The sequence below is a fragment of the Mus musculus genome, chromosome 2, assembly GCF_000001635.26.
Source record: "Mus musculus strain C57BL/6J chromosome 2, GRCm38.p6 C57BL/6J".
Taxonomy (NCBI): domain Eukaryota; kingdom Metazoa; phylum Chordata; class Mammalia; order Rodentia; family Muridae; genus Mus; species Mus musculus.
The window spans coordinates 43987131-44005727 of NC_000068.7; the positions used below are offsets into that span (position 1 = coordinate 43987131).

Consider the following 18597-nt stretch of genomic DNA (forward strand, 5'->3'; position numbering starts at 1 on the left):
GCTATGTAAAAATATTCAAGAATTCAAAGGCTCTCTATGAAAGTTGGAAGTCACAAGAACTGTTCCATGCACAAGACATTTCGGCACGGATTCATTTTAATGTCTTTATTAAAAGTTCTGAACCTAGGCAAAGGATAGGCAGATCTGGCTTGTGAGTTTGATTCATATGTTTGAAGTCATTCATTTGCTTTAAAAAGGAGAGAGTGTTTTTTTTCTCAGTGTTCTCTTCAAATATATACCTGATATATATGACCAAATCGCTACAGCTGCCTGTCTTCTCCAAGACACTCCCAAGGTGTGCTATGTAGTTAGTCTAAAAGCTAAATCATATCTGTTTTTTATCTGGAGAGCAAAACAATACTCAAGGCATTGTAGTTTAGAACTATTCTCTTCACCAAGCAAAGGTGTCTTCTACAATGAAATGAATTATATATATATATATATATATATATATATATATAAAATTTAGTGAGTTACCAATATTGAAAAAATCCTGGAAAAATCATGATATATTTTGTTTGGTTAGCGGCATGTTTAACAGTTAAAAATTATATCTGCACCTGATGTTGTATGTTAGCAGCTAATGCCATTTGACAGTGATGAAATTAAAGGATGAAGAAGAGATACAAACTACATTTTACAAGCATGATGGGTCTCCAACAATGCCATTTAAATATTATTTGTCACTATTTAAAATGAACCTTTCCCCTTTAAGCTATGCCATTATGCTCATTTGTCCTGTCACCACTGACAGCCTATATGACTCACACACAAAAATGGTCATTAGGTACTGCATCTTCATCTTATTAAGGGAAAAAAAAGGAAAGAAGGAAAGAAAGAAAGCATTCTGATGCCTCTAAAAGCCTGTAATTATTTTCATCCAAAGAGATAGTGTCGCTCGGAAGGTAATTTAATAACCTTTTGCATGTACCTGGGGAATGCCTCTCCAGGGGACCAAGGTGCAGACATGCCATTCAGTCGTCAAAACATGACCTTTAATGGTTGCTTGGAGAGAACTTAGTGCTGAATGTTGTACACAGTGCAATGCTAATTCTGCTTTCTAATATATGCAAAATTTAGTTCTTGAGCAATGATCTTTATAAGATGAATTAATATAGGTACTGCTCCAGGAAACAAAAGAAATTGCAAGTGAAATCCTCCCACCATGCATAATCTTTTATACTTCAGTTTGAAGTAGTTAACATCTTCCATAATATGTGCAAAAAAATAGTCTGAAATACTCTATGGACTTTACTGTCTTTAAGTTAGTGGGTATGTATATGCTACAGAAACCTAATACAAAGTTAAAGGCATTTCTTTGATCAGTCTATTTCCCCAAATATGGTACTGGCTACAATTCCATACGAAAGATAAAGAACTAGTTCTTTTCAGTATCATCTCTCTGTTTTATACCACCTTCTACATGGCTCATTTACATTACTAATGCAGTTACTCAGTTGTTTTTATTAAATTCTTCATGGATTTTTGATGTTACAAAATGACATTTTCAACACTCGCCTAGACAAAAGAGGTGCAGGCGGTCTCCTGTATCAGCCAGGTTGAGAACTCCTTATTTTGGTAGTGTGATGTTAGATCCCACCTTATTAGAAATGCTAGGGTTTCACCTCCTACCCCTGACATGCCATCCGTCAATTTATTAGCACGCTGGTGCAGCAAGCCACTGAATAGGCTATATGAATTCGTCTAGGTTTTGCTTTTTTCTTTCTTTCTTTCTTTTCTTTTTTTTTTCCTTTAAAATGTCTGTAATCCTCAGCTCTGCTCTCTCAACCGGTCAGCATTAAAGATTTATGTTGCACTTTTTTCATTGCCACACCTGAATATGGATTACTTAAATGGGCTGTAAATAATTCATATCTGGGAATAAGTTTCCATTACTGACCAATGTTGTAATTTAATATACTGTATTATGGGTTATACTGTTTCACATGGTTTTCTGTGTGCATTCTGCAGTCAGGCAGACAACAGTTTAAGTAAAGATGGTGAGCTGTTTCCTTAGCTTATTTTCAGGTTCACTCTGGCCTCAAATCAGCAACAGGGATAAAGGAGGCAGAGACTGCATGCTCTTCTTGCATTTATGGAAATCATTTTTTAAGCTCTTGACCTGAAACAAAATAAATTCAAAAAGAAATAAATGTGTTAATATCGGTGACTAAAAAAAAATCTTCTTATGAATAGAAAAATAATCTTGGTTCTTGAACCCAAAGGTTAATCTTCTTGTTTGATACTTAAATATCCCACGCACAAAATGCCACAATAAAATTATAATTTATGTGACAGGCTTGAATGAGACTACTGGATCAAGTACACGAAATATTAAAGTACAAGCTATTTTTAAAGCACAGGCAAGTGTTTACTCTTAAAAGAGCTTTAAACAACTTAAGATTAAGTTGGGTATAGTAAAAATTAATAATAGATTAATACATTAAAATCTATGAAGACACATAAGATAATGATTTAAAAAGGAATAATTTAAAAAGATGAATTAAAAAGTCGAATCAGAAAAGAAGGCCAGCATAAACTAGGGAAAAACATGCTGAGAATAAAGTCTGTTAGATCTTGAAATAGGAAGAACTGCTAAATAATGCATAGTTTTATTTTTCTATCATTTGCATAAACCTTAAGAGAGTATTTATTTGTGTAAAACTTGATGTATCGAGTAAGGAGAATGAAAAAAAATGGCATTCATTTTGTTTTCATTTCGGTATTTAGGAAAAATATTCTGTTACATATGGACTACTTAGACCTAATCATCTGACTGAATGTGCAGTGTGCCTTGAGCCAGGTTGGAAAGGGCTGGCTGGAGAACACTGCCCTGGTCTTGCTGCAGGCGATGCAGGTTGGCCCACGCTCTGCTGGGGAGCAGATGGTGAGCCAATGCTTGTAGTCACACTTACCTTCCTTGCTAAATCCATAATCCCTCGCTGGACACGGAGCCAAGGCAGGCTTTGGAGGCAGAAAGGAGGTTACAATCTGGACTTGGGTAGTGACTGCCAGAACTGAGAAAACAGCTCAGAAATTTCAAATGCTTAACAAGTTATCTGTCTTGTCCCTAAGCCAGTGCAGCATTTTTAAAAGTAATTAAGACATGATTGAAAATGTGTATGCCATCTAAATACAAAAATCTTCAAAAATCATCAAAACCAATAATTAAAAGCCACATTTAATGTGACATTATGCAAAAATGCATTTAAAAACGAACTGTACTTTTGTTATTGAAGAGAAATACATTGAGTGGGGGAAAACGCAAGAAAGAAGCATTTATAGAAAAGACATTTTATTTTTCTTGCAGAACTGAATGTTGTAGAAAGAAATATTCTATAAATGCCTGTAAATATGAGTCTCTTCCTTCCGCAAGGAAATGTATAGCTATGTAACGTTGTATCTATACCTACATATGTTTCTCGTTTTAAAATATTAAATGATTAATTAATTTTCTATATATAATACTTACGCATATATATGTATGTTTTTCTATGTGTGGATAGGTTCATTATCAACACAGACATTATAAACGAGAAAGACAAAATAAAAATATTGAGTGGATAGCCAAATTCTAATCATTTATAATAAAAGGGACAGTAAGAGCCATCTGTTTAATGTAAAACAACAACAACAAAAACCCTAACTGATAAAATGCATATATATCTAGTATAATAGGGTACTAATATAAAACAAAATATGTATAAAACGTCAATGTAATCCATTAGAGCAACATTGATTTATAACCTGCCTATATAATAATCTCATACAAGACTCAAAGCCGGTTCCTGTATGATTTGTGTTGGACCACAGGAGTTTCCTTTCCTTTCCTTTCCTTTCCTTTCCTTTCCTTTCCTTTCCTTTCCTTTCCTTTCCTTTCCTTTCCTTTCCTTTCCTTTCCTTTCCTTTCCTTTCCTTTCTTTCTTTTTCTTCTTTGCTTTAAGTTGTTACAGTTCCCGGTGTGTGTTACAAAATTTCCTCATTTTCTCTACTGAATTTTCATGACTCCTCATTCTCTTAGGCAACATTCTTCCTATGCAAATCATTCTTAGGCATACTCCAGTTGAAATCCATTGACTTAAGTAGACTTGTAGCTGTCACCAATCTTGCCTCGGCATTCACAGTTCCCCAGTGGGCACAGTGCTCTCTGTTGTGCATTGTATGCAGTGGGGCAACCTGTGCTGTATATTAGCTCCTCACACCACCATCTTTGTCTATTGTCTCTCTTGAGGAAGTAATTATTTCATCCTTACTTATATTTAAGAAAAAAAATCATCCTAATTTCCCTTTTTTATTGGCCTCTTTCCAAATTCATTTGAGTAACTTCTAACACTTCTTAACTCCATGCCTGATAATACTGTTTTCTTCAGAAATGGATATAAAGTACTGAAGAAAGACAGGAGACCATCATGGCCTCGTCTTGCACTCAAGAAACCCACCTGGACAGAGATATGTAGAGGTTAGTTTTGTAAAGAATACAGAGGAAAGAAACAGAAGATACTACAATGGGCTTCTTAATTTTGAATTTTTTATTACCTCTCATTGGAATAAATATGCCCTAAATTATAATGACATTTGCATCCATTATTCATGAATTTGTTAGGAATATTACTATAAAACAAGATCAGAAAGTACTTTACTCTTCATTCCCTAACCTGAGATGGTACATTATATCATGTACAGTTATCTAATAATTTTAGTGAGGAATATTTCCATATACATTAAGAAATCTTTAAATGTTTGGTTTAATGTAATTTTTGTTCCCAAATAAGAGGAAGAAAAAGTTAAATGTTACTTGTAATGATGCAAAATTGTTATATGTAAAATCACAGTTGTTAACATAAAATATTTTTCTATAACAATTTTAAACCAATGAAACGTATACGATGTTTCATTAAGAACTAAAGACAATAAGAAATTGCCTTCAATATAAGAGACATCTCTTCCATTTGAGATTTTAAACAAAGAAAATACACTCAAAAAAGTTCTAAGTTTTCATCTCAGCTCTTCCATTATAGAAACATAGTAATGTTTCTATGTCTACTGTCTGTATCTATACTAAGCTAACAACAACAATAACAAACAAGTTTCAGATGTATATATAATTGAGCAGAAATAAATAGCACAAAGCAGGTGATGTCTCCAGGCATCCTATGATTCGTTACCAAAAAGCAATTCAGCAGTACTCAAACCCATTTAACAAATGAACAACCATTTAGGCACTGAATGTATTTTTTTAAAAATTCATGGCATATTCTGATACAAAATTTGGGATGTATGTTCATTTGAAGTGAAACCCAAAGAAAATAATTTTTAAATATAGAACTCTGGGTATGTCTCATGTATCCAGATGATGAAATGATAAATACTATTACTGTGATCCATACATAAGTTCCATATTTGAGGGCAATAAAAAAAGTCTGCATTGTAAAGAGCTATATTCACAATTAATACAGACCAGTGCGTAGCAGAAGTGAGCTAAAAAGCAACCAAGCAAGCAAGCAAGCAAACAAACAAACAAAAACAAGAACGTGAGGCTGAACAGGAAGTCTAGCTCATCAAAGCTCTTAGAAGTGGTTTCTGAGCTCTAGCGAATCTTCTGCTCTTTGATCTGTCGTCGATTAAGCACCAGAGCGGTGTATGCCAATTATGGTGTAATATATAAAGCTTCCAAGTAAGTATAGTCTTAACCATCAACATTATCACAAACATTATTAATTAAAAGAGACCTCTGCTTTCCAAAAAGGGGAACGATGCTCTGATGGCAAATGACCTATTATAGATTTGGAAACGATGACATTGTCAGAAGTTGTAGCTCTTGGAGAGAGCATAAAGCAGAGATCTTGATGTTAATGGTCATGGAAGATTCTGTGTTGCCATCTGTCAGAAATTATTTACCAGTTTTTTTTTTCCTGACCAAATTCCAAATTAAGAAGCTCTATTTCCTGGCATAAATTTACCCTCTATCTTAATTACAAATAGTGTCCATCTTTACTAAGGCCTATTAAAGCACACAAAGTTTTAAAAGTCTTCAATTGTAATACATTTTAATTGCCTTCTTACTTAAGATGCTCACCGTCCCTTGGACTGGATTTTCATTAGAGGTTCTTAAAGCCTACTCAGATATTCTCAATCAACTGTAAGCATTTGTTCTGGGGCTGGCGGCCAAGGACATCATTCTAAAGCACAAATAGTGGTTTTCTTGCTTTTAATAACGTCCTTATAACTCTGCAGAGCTTTTAGGAAATAAAGTTCAACCTCTGTGATACCTTCCAAAGTTCTCCATGATCGGGCATCTTCTTTATCTCTAACTCTTTATATATTACTGAATCTAAGTTTCGTCCATCCTGGATGGTTTTTTCTTTAATCTAGATTTTCTGTTTATGAGAAATGCTATCCCATTTGGCCACATTTCCTAATTTCTTTCCCACCAAATCCTCTCTCATCTTCACTGTCAATAAAAGTTGTTTCTAATCACACTTCCACATCTCCAAAACTGGGTCATATGTCTTCCTTTTATACTCTCATCATCCCCTTAATTGTCACATTTATATGTCAAAGTGAATATTTTCTCTGCCTCTTCTACTGGACCATGAACTCAGTTAATGGGTTAGATTACTTTCTATTCCCAACTCAAGGCCTTGCTGCTATGTGAGAAAAAGCAGTACTATAGTTGATCCCTTTATTCTGGGGTGCTCTGGCATCCTCCTCTTAAAGATTTTCCCTATATCTTCAATGTTTCTGTCTTCTCTGGTTCTTATTTGTGGCGTTGTGGAGTTCCTTAGCATTCAGTCATAAGTCCTATTGCCTTAATTAATATCTACAGTAGTCTAGATGTTTTTATTTGGGAGCATGATTAGAAATCATCCACATGACATCTAGATTCAAATCACTGAATCTGACCTTGTTCATAGACCAGCAGGCCTATTAATAAGATTTGTCTTTTGATATTGCACTTTGTCTATTTAAAGCATGTTAATTAAATAAGAATATTTGTTTACCTCTGCATTGGAATACTGTCTCCTACTTCTTATTTTCCACCCAAATAACTGGCTGCGTTAATCTCTAGGATATCTAAGACCTGTGTCAAAGTAACTTGAATGGATCTGTTTTTGTCTTTCTCAACTTTGCAGCACTGTCTGAACGGCCATGCCTTCCTTCTGTGGTACTGCAATAGTCTTTCTCAGCTTGCACACTTCTTTTCCAGTCCCTAGGCATATACTCTTCAAAAACAGCCAGATTGACCATTTAAATATGTGAATGAAATGAAGCTGCTTACCTATTCAAAGCTGTATGTCATTTTAATTCTACTTTGAATGAGTTTTTAGAATATCCTCATGGCTTACCACTAAACAGTCCTTCCAAACTCTCTATCTTATTCTCACCCTGTAACACCACCTCCCCCCACCCTTTTTTTTCTTTTTCACTCTGGCTATACTACTTTTTAATTTTCTCAAAAAGCATTTTTGTTTCTCTGGGTCTAAATTTCTTCTTCCTGTCATCAACTTTTACCTATTCACTTAAGCTTTCCTCAAAGGAGACACTTGGACATTTACTATCACAACACTATAACAGCTGTCATTACCACCCATCTCTGTTTATACTCAATATTTTGATTATATATTCCAAATAACTATGTCATTTTAACGTTCTACATAATACCCAGCCTTCTCATAGAATTCCTTTGGTTTTATTGTTAGTCAGTACTTTTGATTCATCTTCTCCAAATTCACCAAAACAATAGCTTCTTCAGCGTGTAGATTTTGTCAATTCCCACCCACATAGTAATCCTAAAATCTTCAGCTAGGTCTGAACTAGCAACAAGTTCCTCCACACTTGCTAAATAAAAGAAATAACAATTATATATGTGAGATTAAGATGAAATAAGTGAGTTTTAATATAGACATGTGGACTGGGAGAAGTGGCATTAACTCGCCCTCAAATGGCATGATTCCTAATGAAAACAATAGGCAAGCACTACTGACTCTGTTTGATTGCTAGACTGTAGAAAGCTTCACAAAGTGGTCGATGTCTACACAAATCATGTTAAAGCTTGTCTTTCAACTGTTTATTCCTAGAGTATGAGACCAAAGAACTGAAAGCCATAGAGGATGCCTTAACAAAAGAAATTCATGTTCACTTGCTTATCTACGGATGATTAGATATCTAAATAACATGTTTAAGGTGAATAGCCACCATAATCCTTATTGCATGGCAAAAAAAAAAAAAAATCCCTCATCACTTTCATCTTTCCAGTTTGACTCTAATGTTATTTTGCACTCTCACATTAGAACAGGAAACATTTCTCCATTTTGTTATTGAAGAAATACTTATTAAATACTCTGTAGGATGTTTAAAATATAATACATATAAATATAGCATTTTCTTTATTAGCTAGTAATAACATATAAGACGTTAAGTAAGTGCCAAGTCACAGTAAGAAAAACTGTAGAAAAGTTAATAGTACAATATCAAAAAGCTTGGCTTTGAAATATGTACCTAATTTTACCAGAAAGAGAGGTGGGGGGAGAAAGAAAGAAAGAGAAAGGAGAGAGAAATGAATGAATGAATTAATTTAAGAAAAGTACAAAAAGGAAGCCTTTGGATGCTCAATCATGGTAGATGTGCTCCTACTGCTCTTAAGATTCTGGATCAGGAAGCAGTGTTCTAGAATTCTCTGCAGGAGAAGAAACAACCCAGCAGCTGTCAATCACACACTTGCTTCTGATTATGGATAGAAACTTTCTTCCCACTTCCCATTCTCCAGGCTGGGATTTTTTTCTAGTGTGAAATTGTACAGGTTTTGTTCATGGAAAGAGATATGTTGTATGCTAAAGTAAAGCACTGAAATTTTTTAAAGGTCAAGTCAATGTTTGTTAAATTTGGGTTGGTGGTTTCTGCATAAAAATACAAATTTCTCTATCTAGAAGTTGACAGAATCATTCAAACTGTACTTTAAGCACACATGCACATTGTCCTCATGATTTTGAACTGTCCATTGTTTTTATTTTGTACTTTTAGATAGATAGACAGACAGACAGATAGGTAGATAGATAGATAAAAACGTGTAACACACTGCTTGAATATATATGCATTATATATCTCTATCTCTATACATATACCTATCCCTATCACCTATACCTATACCTCTATCTATTGATCAATAGATCAATCAATCGATCTATACATAGATATCAAACCACACAGAAATTTGATAGAGATAATAGCATTATGACTCAGTGCCCAAGTGCTTGCACACACACAGGCTCTAGACTCAGTCCTCAGAAGTACGAAACAATGTAACCTGACAACAACAAAAAGTTACTGGATTTTGAAGCTAGAACTTCTTGTAGCAAAATCTTTGGGGTATTGAAGAGTTCTTGGATAGTACCTTTTTCCCAGAATACTTTGTATTAGTTATCTTTTCCCTGAATACTGGACACAATCTACTTACATTAAAAAAAAAAAAAGTTTCATTAGCTCAGAGTATTGGAAGTTCACAGGTGTAGCATCTTCATCCAGTCAGATTCAGTGGGATACATATCAGTGGTATCTTATGATAAATTATGATAAAACTGTGTGAGATGCAAGAATCTCATCTTACACCAGAAGTCAAGAAAACTGGCTGTACTTCCCCGTACACCTCCTATGATTAAAGAACCACCCTCAAGCCTCTAATGTAAAAGGCTATTCACTTCCCAAAATGATGATCAACCTGTGGCCACAGACTGTGACACATACTTGAGGACAAGAGCTTAAGGAATGGAATGTGTCTGTTGACTGATGGCTTGCAGGGCAGAGCTGTTCACCTCATGGAGGCCAGGGAGCAGAGAAAGAAAATGCCTGCCCTAGATGCCTTTCTTCATTTTCCCCTTGAACTCCATTGGATACATGGTCCTGACCACATTCTGAGTTGGTTTTCACTCTAGGGAACTCTCATTGACAGCATCCTATTAGCTACATGGGAAGCCTAGCTTTACTAACCTCCCAAGCACATCTCAATCCAATTAAAACTATTGCACAAGCCTTAAAGACATGACACATTAATGTTGGGAGTGTCAAACAGCGTTCCAGCCACATAAGATATCTCTGTGTTTTCTGCTATGCAAAAACAAATACTCATCCACCTTTGAGTAAGTTACTGTGTGGAGACACAATCACAATTATGGTTTTTTGCATTAATAGATCAATAATATTGATCTAAGGATCAATAATAGAACATGAGTAGAATACTAGACCCATATAAGGAACTGAATAGATGCTCTCACACCTTAGTCTTGATTTTCCAGTTTCCTGTGTTAAAAAGTTCTCTATTCTGCCTTTTAAATATTTATATTGAAAATGAAGTTATTTTATACAATATATTATGATAAGTTTCCTGTTCCTAACACCCTCCTGCCTACCTCTCCACCCTTCAACAATGCTTCTCTCTCTCTCTCTCCAAAAAATGAATAAGCAGATAAAAGACAAACAAGGTTAAAACAAAAGAAAAAACTAAAAGAAAAGAACAAGAAATAGCACAAGAACCATACACACACACACACACACACACACACACACACACACAGCAACACATATATAAGAAACCCACAAAAACTCAAAATCAGAAACTGTGACATACAAACAAAAGACAAATAAGATAAAAAAGAAATGCCCAAATGAAGAAATATGAGCCAAAAAAAATCTCTAAAATTATGTTGTATGAGTTTGTTTTGTGTTGGCATCTACAGCTGGGCATAGTGTCTGCCCTTAAGTGTGATTTGTATACTCAGTAAGGCTCTCTCTCTTAGAGAAACGAATTTTTCCTTCCAGGATTGTTTTCATTGGAGATTGATAGCTTTGTGGTTGGGAATGGGAGCCTTTGTCTCCTCCATTTCAGTGCTTGACTCTATCTGGTTTGAATCTGTTCATGCAGCCCTAGTCACTTTGAGGTCGTATGTGCATCAGTTCTGTCATGTATGTACAACATTTTTTCTTTAGTGTCTTCTGCCTCTTACTATGAATAGTTTTGAGCCCTGAGGGGAAGGCTTTGATGGTGTCATCCCGTTTAAGACTAAGTGTCCCTAGTCTCTCATACTCTGAACATTGTCCAGTTGTCGGTATCTATATTATTTACCGTGCAGAAAAAAAGTTTGTGTGATGATGGCTGAATTTACTCAACCTTTTCTCTCAGTGTAACCTTTGGTCATCTTTTAATGTGCAATTTGATATAGTTTCAAATTCTTTTCAAATGATCCCACATCTTTCCCAATTTTTTTTCAGAAACCTTTGTATGGTAGTGTTTTCATCTATCCTATTAATTATAGAACATTTCTATATGGTGCCCTATAGGATGCATAACAATTTGCTCTGATATCCTACCTAAAGCCCATGATTGAAAGGCTTAAACTTCAATAGCTTCTCTCGGTGCTGATGTGAAGTAACAGAACTTTAAAAGACAGACATGAAGGAAGGAAGTTAGGTGACTGGGCCATTTCTTAAAGAGCTATCAATACGGTAAGCTCTTTCCCGCTCTGTTTACTGACTACCTCAAATGTGTGCAGCTTGTGTTCCTGCCAGTAAGTGCTGGCTTGCATAGGTCTAAATCATTGGGGTTAATTGGTCATAGCAAGGAACCTCAGAAACTGAGTAATACTAAATCGTTTTTCCTGTAAGTTGATTATCTGCAATATTGGTGACAAAATCAGGAAGTTACTGACACGAGTTTAAGTCTGTGTTCTTACAGTGTTTAATATGGAATGTTTTCAAACAAAAGATCCTTTATATGTTCAGAATAAATCAAATTTTCATAATTATTTTTATATTAAACTGTTGTAAATGACTCATCTAATTGTAAATTAATTATAAATCATTTATCTAATAAGGCATAAACTCTTATTTAGATAAGATATGAATATTTTTGTTTCAAAGTGTTTGAAGCCTATTCTATCTTACCACTATTTAGGAATCTATTAATTTTGTCTCAGTTCAGTCCTATTATATTTGTATAGCAGAAATAATAATCACAAATTCACAAGAAGTAATTTGCAGTTTTGTTAAAGGCTTCATAAGGAAAATGATACAGTTTTGCTTTGAGGTTAAAAATATCAGTACTAAAGATAATAATATCTTATATTCAAATAGCATGTTGAGTGTGAGCATTTTATTTTGATTTTTGATTGTTTTCACATAAGTGCTAAAAAAATAAAATCTTACATTTCAGTTTATTAAGTTTTATTCAGTTTGTTAGCAGAAATTGTTTTCATGTGAAATCATACACTATAAAAATACTGTATTCTTTTTAAACATTTAAAATCTAACTAATAAAAAGTGTCTATTTATCTTTATTTTATGTGTTTTGCCTACGTGTACATATGCACAGCACATGTACATCTTGTGCTCACAGAGGACAAGGAGAGCATTGGGTCCCATGGAAGTGGAGTTACAGAGGTCTGAAAGGCACAAATGGGTGCTGAGAACAGAACCTGCTCCTCTGAACCATGATGTCTCTAGCCCCAGAAAAAGTACTTTTAAAGTTTAGTTGAAAAAAATCTCAGTTATATCATAACTTCCTTCTTCTGAAATGCAAAGTACAATGTATAAAGGGTCGCCACAATATTTCTTTGTTTTTGTTTAACTCTGCTGGCCTACTGTTTACTGATTTTCTATAATATATAGTTTGTAAAGGCTATTCATTTTCTTCAAATAATTGGCACGTTCCTGATACTTTGTGGCAACTCTAAACATCCCATTGTTAATATTGCCTTTCGTTTAAAATAAAATGAAATGTGTGCAAGAGCACCCCATAACAATTTTAATTTCCTTACACATGTCTTCTCTGTCCCGTGGAAATGAACAGCTGTGTCTACCCATTTAGCCTCTCCACTTTTGGTGGAAACTGAGGACAAAAAAGTTAATTTTGTTTTATCAGTTCCTCCATATTGGCTGTCAGCAAATTATCACTTCCATCCCTGTGAGGGCAAGACCTCCTGACCTAGCTGCCCTGGAAAGTCTTGTCTTATTTATCTTCATCATCCTTACATCTTGCCCTTTTGTATGCCAGTTTCTCTTTCTTCACGTTCTCTCTTCTCTTGGTTTTGTTTTATAATCCTCCCAGTTAGAATTTTATGGAACCCGCCTTGTGTATTACTCTTTCTTATTCCTGATTATTTCTGCATTCTCTTGTTTATACTAATTGGCTCCATTTTTATTTCCAGGATATTTATTACTAAATGGCATTCATTGCCTTGGGGCAGACATTAATTTATCTTTCAGGATTTTTCATTTTCTCCGTGTCTTTTCTTTATAGATTCCTTTTTGCAACCTCCAGTTCACTTCACTTTTCTCAGACGTGTACTATTTTGCTGTTGCTTTTTAATGCGCCTTCATATCTGTAATTCATGCCTCATGTATTATTAGCAAGGTTTATAAAATAAACCACTGTATGTTTGTCACAAACTATGTTAATTTGGATCATCTAAAAATAGGTCTGGATTCACTGTACTGCAATTTTCCACCCTTCTTTATGGCTGCGTTATAGGGCTTCACTAAATAAAAAAATTAGAAAATAATATTGCAAAGTAAAAAGATTTAGACAATTTATAGATACATTGTCAGAAATGGGGGCTCTATTGAAAGCAAATAACTGAAGTGCAAAACATTCTCTCAAAATATATATTTAGATTTTTTGAGATACTTAATTCCAAAGAAGCTGATTTTTTTGAGTACGTACATGCTAACACTATTCATCTTTGAGCTTTTATATGCTTCAGGGGGTTTAAAACTAGATGCACCTTTTTCAAGAAGACCCTTGAAAAATCATAAAATTAAAACAAATATGTACTAAATGAATTTTAGGGCAATATAAAAAAATCATACCAATGTACTTGGATATCAAATAGCAACTGAGTGAGTATCAAGAAACTTCCAGACTTGGCCCTGATTGAAATGAAAGGACAGCAATTTTCAGAGACACCATTCCACCTTGTACATGAAAAATAACTTCAACAGGATCAGTATCAGACCCTGAAGTTTGAAATCAGTGTGTATTTTTCTAAGAAAATTGTAATTGCCTTGTGATTATTAGGACTCATAGGCCAATGAAAGTAAAAAAGTAACGACACCAGGTCTGACTGGAAGGACAACTCTGATAGAAATCAGAGCACTGTGGACTGAGGCAGTATATCCTCTCAGAGTTGCATGCTATTAATAGCGATGATTAGACAGAAAGAAGTCATCTATGGAAAAAGTCTCTGTAGGTGAAAGACTTTGTCAAACAACCTACGAGTAATTAGGACCTAATTTTGCCACAAGATTTAGGATTAGTAACTGAGTTAGAAAACACCTTTCTAGCCACCTTGCCTTCTGATAGTGTCCAGTTTAATTTAACTTTTGAGATAACTACAACCTTGTAATAGTGAGTTGTGGCTAATAGTTCAACAAACAATTTATATTGGAAATGAATAAAATAAACGTGGCTGAATATTGAATTAATTTTTTACAGCATAAATGACATAACACATAGCTAGTGAGTCCCCCAAAACCATGAAAAATGCCCACACATTCATGTAAAATGAACACCAATGGTAGTAAATTCTAAAAATGGCAGAATTTGGTTCTAAATCAAATGCAATTTGCACATTTACATACCATATAAGAAAGCATAACTATGTTCATAGTATATTGTTCAGTTCATTTGCATAATCTAATTCAGTGACACTTAGACTCTACAAATAGTATTCACTATCAGATTTTATTTCTTCTTATCCTAAATTGCAGTTTTATGAACTATAGAGCATCTCAGAGAAAGACTGTAAATATTATAAATATTATGCCAATTTTTCTATAAAATGGAAATTCATGTAAATTTTATATCTTAATTTTCTAACAAAACTAAAAGTAGCCTGACCTTGCACCTTAAGTGTATTTTGCACATTTTAATTACAAAAATATAAACCTTAAAATCATCAGTTTATTTAAAACTACTTTTTGATAAGGTCATAAAATAGATTTTAAATATATCATAGGTTTGGTCAAACTAACACATTAAATTTCCAATATAATAGTAAACCTAACTGAGAAATTAGTAATGTGGGCCTTCGATTCAGAGATAGTATATACTCTCTATCCAAGCTATGTTAAACCAATGTGCCATTCAGCTATGTTAACCCTGTTTGGATATACTGAAGGAATTCTAGACCAAGATCTTTTGCCTGAATATTGCATGCAGTATCACAGTCTATGCAGTAACACAAGTCTATGCTATGTATCATCATTCATATTACATTTTTTATAATTTAGTTCCCAGAAATTGAATTTTCCCAGTATTCAACTGAAAAATTTTAATGTTGGATTAGATTCCAAATCACCTGTCTTGGTTTGAAACCAAGTCTCATTTCCAATGAGGCATCACAACTGTCACTAGAAAAAGGAAATTAGCAAATAGAAAAGAATTTTTTAACAAACTATTCGTAGTGTAAAGAACTGCATCATTTTGTCCACCAGAAGATAAGCTACTTAGACCCTAATCAGTAACAATGCAGATGTGAAGCAACAAATAGACTCCTGTAAAGATATCAATTTTCTCCTGATATGTTCTTGCTTTTCTGTTAGAAGCAAACTTCAAAATTTGAATTTTACAAATTATTGTGTTATTTAGTCATTTAGGATTCTTGCATACTACATCTTAACTTTCATTTCTCCTTTTTACTTCAATAGCATATATCAAAACTCATGTTAGTCATAATTATTTGTAGAACCTATCCAATAATTTGACCTAAGTGTCATATATTTTATAAGATAACATCTATGTCCTTTCTAAAACTCTTTTATATTCATCTCACCATAATGAGAATCTTTAACTCTAATGAGCATTTCTCTAGATATAGGTCAAATCAAGCACAAATAACAGATATTCACAGTGACTTTAAAGTTATTTTTTAAATTATATTTATTTTATATATCATGCAAACATACTATTTCTGTTCATTTACTTAAAAGTATTAATGTTAATTTGTATTTTGCTATTATTAAGACTATGACCTAAGTCTCCCCATCCCAGACAATCTCTCTACCACTGTACTATACTTCCAGACCTACTGTTGTTATGGTTGTTGTTGTTGTTGTTATTGTTATTGTTATTATTATTATTATACTTTTAACTTTGAGAGAGGATCTTCCAGACAGGCCTTGAACTTAGGATAGTTTCAATCTCCTGACTATATAGGATTATAATAATATACTCTAAGCCTGTGTCACATTTATTCTTTCCTTTTTCATTTTTCCACATTAAAAGTATAATTACTTTTAAATTTTAAATTGCCTATACAGTACTAGAGGTCTTGTTTCGTTATCATTAGTTGCTCTTTTGAGTATCTTTGTCCAGTTTGTTATGAAGATACCTCCTGTTAAATCTGTAAATTGAGGTTGTTAGGACATGTTTCAGTGTTATTTCTTGTTTTTTCATTGTTGTTTGGCATTACAGAAACTTAACATTTATTCTAGATTGGCTTCTGACAAATTATGCTTTTGGATGAGCACAATATTTCAAGTAATGCTGACAAAAGTATATCTGAGAGACACATCACGTTGTAAATCAGTTGATTAGGGGCTCTTTATAGTGAACAGGTAAAGAGTAAAAAATTATGTGCATTCTTTAACAACCATAAGTTTCTAAGAGATGTCAATCCAGTGTATTTTTTTTTATCATTTGTTGATAAATGATAGATAGATGGATGGATAGATAGATAGATCGACAGATCGACAGACAGACTTGAGCTGTTTATGAATAAGAATCCCCAAAGTGTTGAAGGAATCTTTTGATCTAACAAATCTGAAAAACAGTTTTTACTGAATTTAAACTATTATGAAGATTATAATTAACACTTAGAAATGGACACATAAACACACACACATATAGTACAGATATAGAGATTATCTATCTATTTATCATTCTATCTCTATCAATCTACTTATCAAACCATCTATTTTTCCCCCCAGGCTTGTATCTATCCCGCTATCTCACCTAAACATGAGACAAATGGACCTGGATTAATTTTGACCTGTATCTCAATCTCTAATTAGAAGGATTACCGATAGATAACCTTACACCCATCTTCTCACAAGCCCTTTTATATTCTTAGCCACCAGTTCTCAGGTCTTACTTGTCAAACACTGCTATTATATCTATTTTAAAGTTGATGAAATGTAGAGGTGATAAGGCAAAATAAATAATGCACAGGGAAGCAGCAAATTTTACCTACAATTACAGGACATGAATTTAGTGGCAGAAACGGGACTTAATCCAGGACTGATTAATCCATGTACTTAATGATTGCATGTATTGCCTCACATCACTGGATGAGAGAGGGATGCACAGTAACATTTGATGCATGCTAAAAATAGCAAGTATGGGTATTGCTGTTCTAGGAAAGGCTCAGAGAACCACATCCCATTTGAATATGGTATTAAAGAAGGACTAGAGAAGACAGACGGTGCCTATATGAAGGTGTCCTCCCATGAAGTTAAAGATGATTTTTCACGTTTAGATTAACATAATAAAGTTCTCCTACGTCTCCATAGGGAAGAGCAAAAACAATTAGACTTGAGTGGTTCATGAATAACATAAAAATCTCAAAGAGTTGAAAGGAGTCTTGGGATCTAACAAAGATGCAAAACTATGAGTTTTAATTATTATTAGATTTATGGTTATCACCTAGAAATAGACCCATACCCGTAGATCCTAAATGCTATGTATCTGTTTGGTAAAGCTCTCCTGCTATTCACATGTAAGTAGGTATGCAACTGTTACATCTCAGACAGTTGGCAGAGAATACTGCAAAGCCAGTGAATAAATGCCATTACAATGAGTGAGATACATGACACTCTATAAGGAAGAGCACAGTTCCTAAAGGGAACATCATTCTAGGTCAAAAATAAAATAAAATAAAATAAAAGAGTATGATTGAGCTTTGGTTAATTCGGGGATGCTTTTCCTGGGATGGATCCCTTTCTCTTAGAGCTGAGAGGAGAAATGTACTCCTGTCAGCTTCCCATCCTTCCTTCCAGCAGCTGTTCCATCGTCTGATCCTAGGCATAGGTGGTCCCATTCTGACTCTTCTGTAGGCAAAAAGAGTAGTTTTTACATATCAGTGCTAGAAATATCTAAAATTTTCAACTGGTCCTCCTTGAAAAAATCACACCAATTTCAAATTACTCTTCCAGGACAGGGTATCATGACTTCTCCACTTGACATTTCTATGATAGATGTGGGCTAAAGTAACTCATCAGAATAGAGAGAAAAGGAACACATTCGGCGTGCTCCCTTTGACTATATGTAAAAGTCACCAGCATATCTGGATTTATAAAGCAAAGCAACAAGCAAACACTAGTTTACATCGATTTTTTTTAATGTATTGGCTATAGGCATGGACCTTAACGATATACAGAGTTCTTTTCTGATTAGATAAACACTGATAGCCCACATAATGTGCCCTTAAAAGCAAGTGCTTGCTGAATTGTTTAAAGTCCATTATAATGTTCTTATTATACATTAGTGTATAATACTGTTAGGATCTTCGAGGAATCAATAGTCTCTACCTGCTGATCTATAGACATGTT

At 34.1% G+C, this 18597-nt stretch overlaps 1 protein-coding gene across 9 annotated transcripts in view; it reads left to right on the plus strand.

Moving 5' to 3' along the window:
- The window catches only part of Arhgap15 (Rho GTPase activating protein 15), a 647156-nt gene that overhangs the window by 238333 nt on the left and 390226 nt on the right, over positions 1-18597 (plus strand). The window lies entirely within an intron of this gene.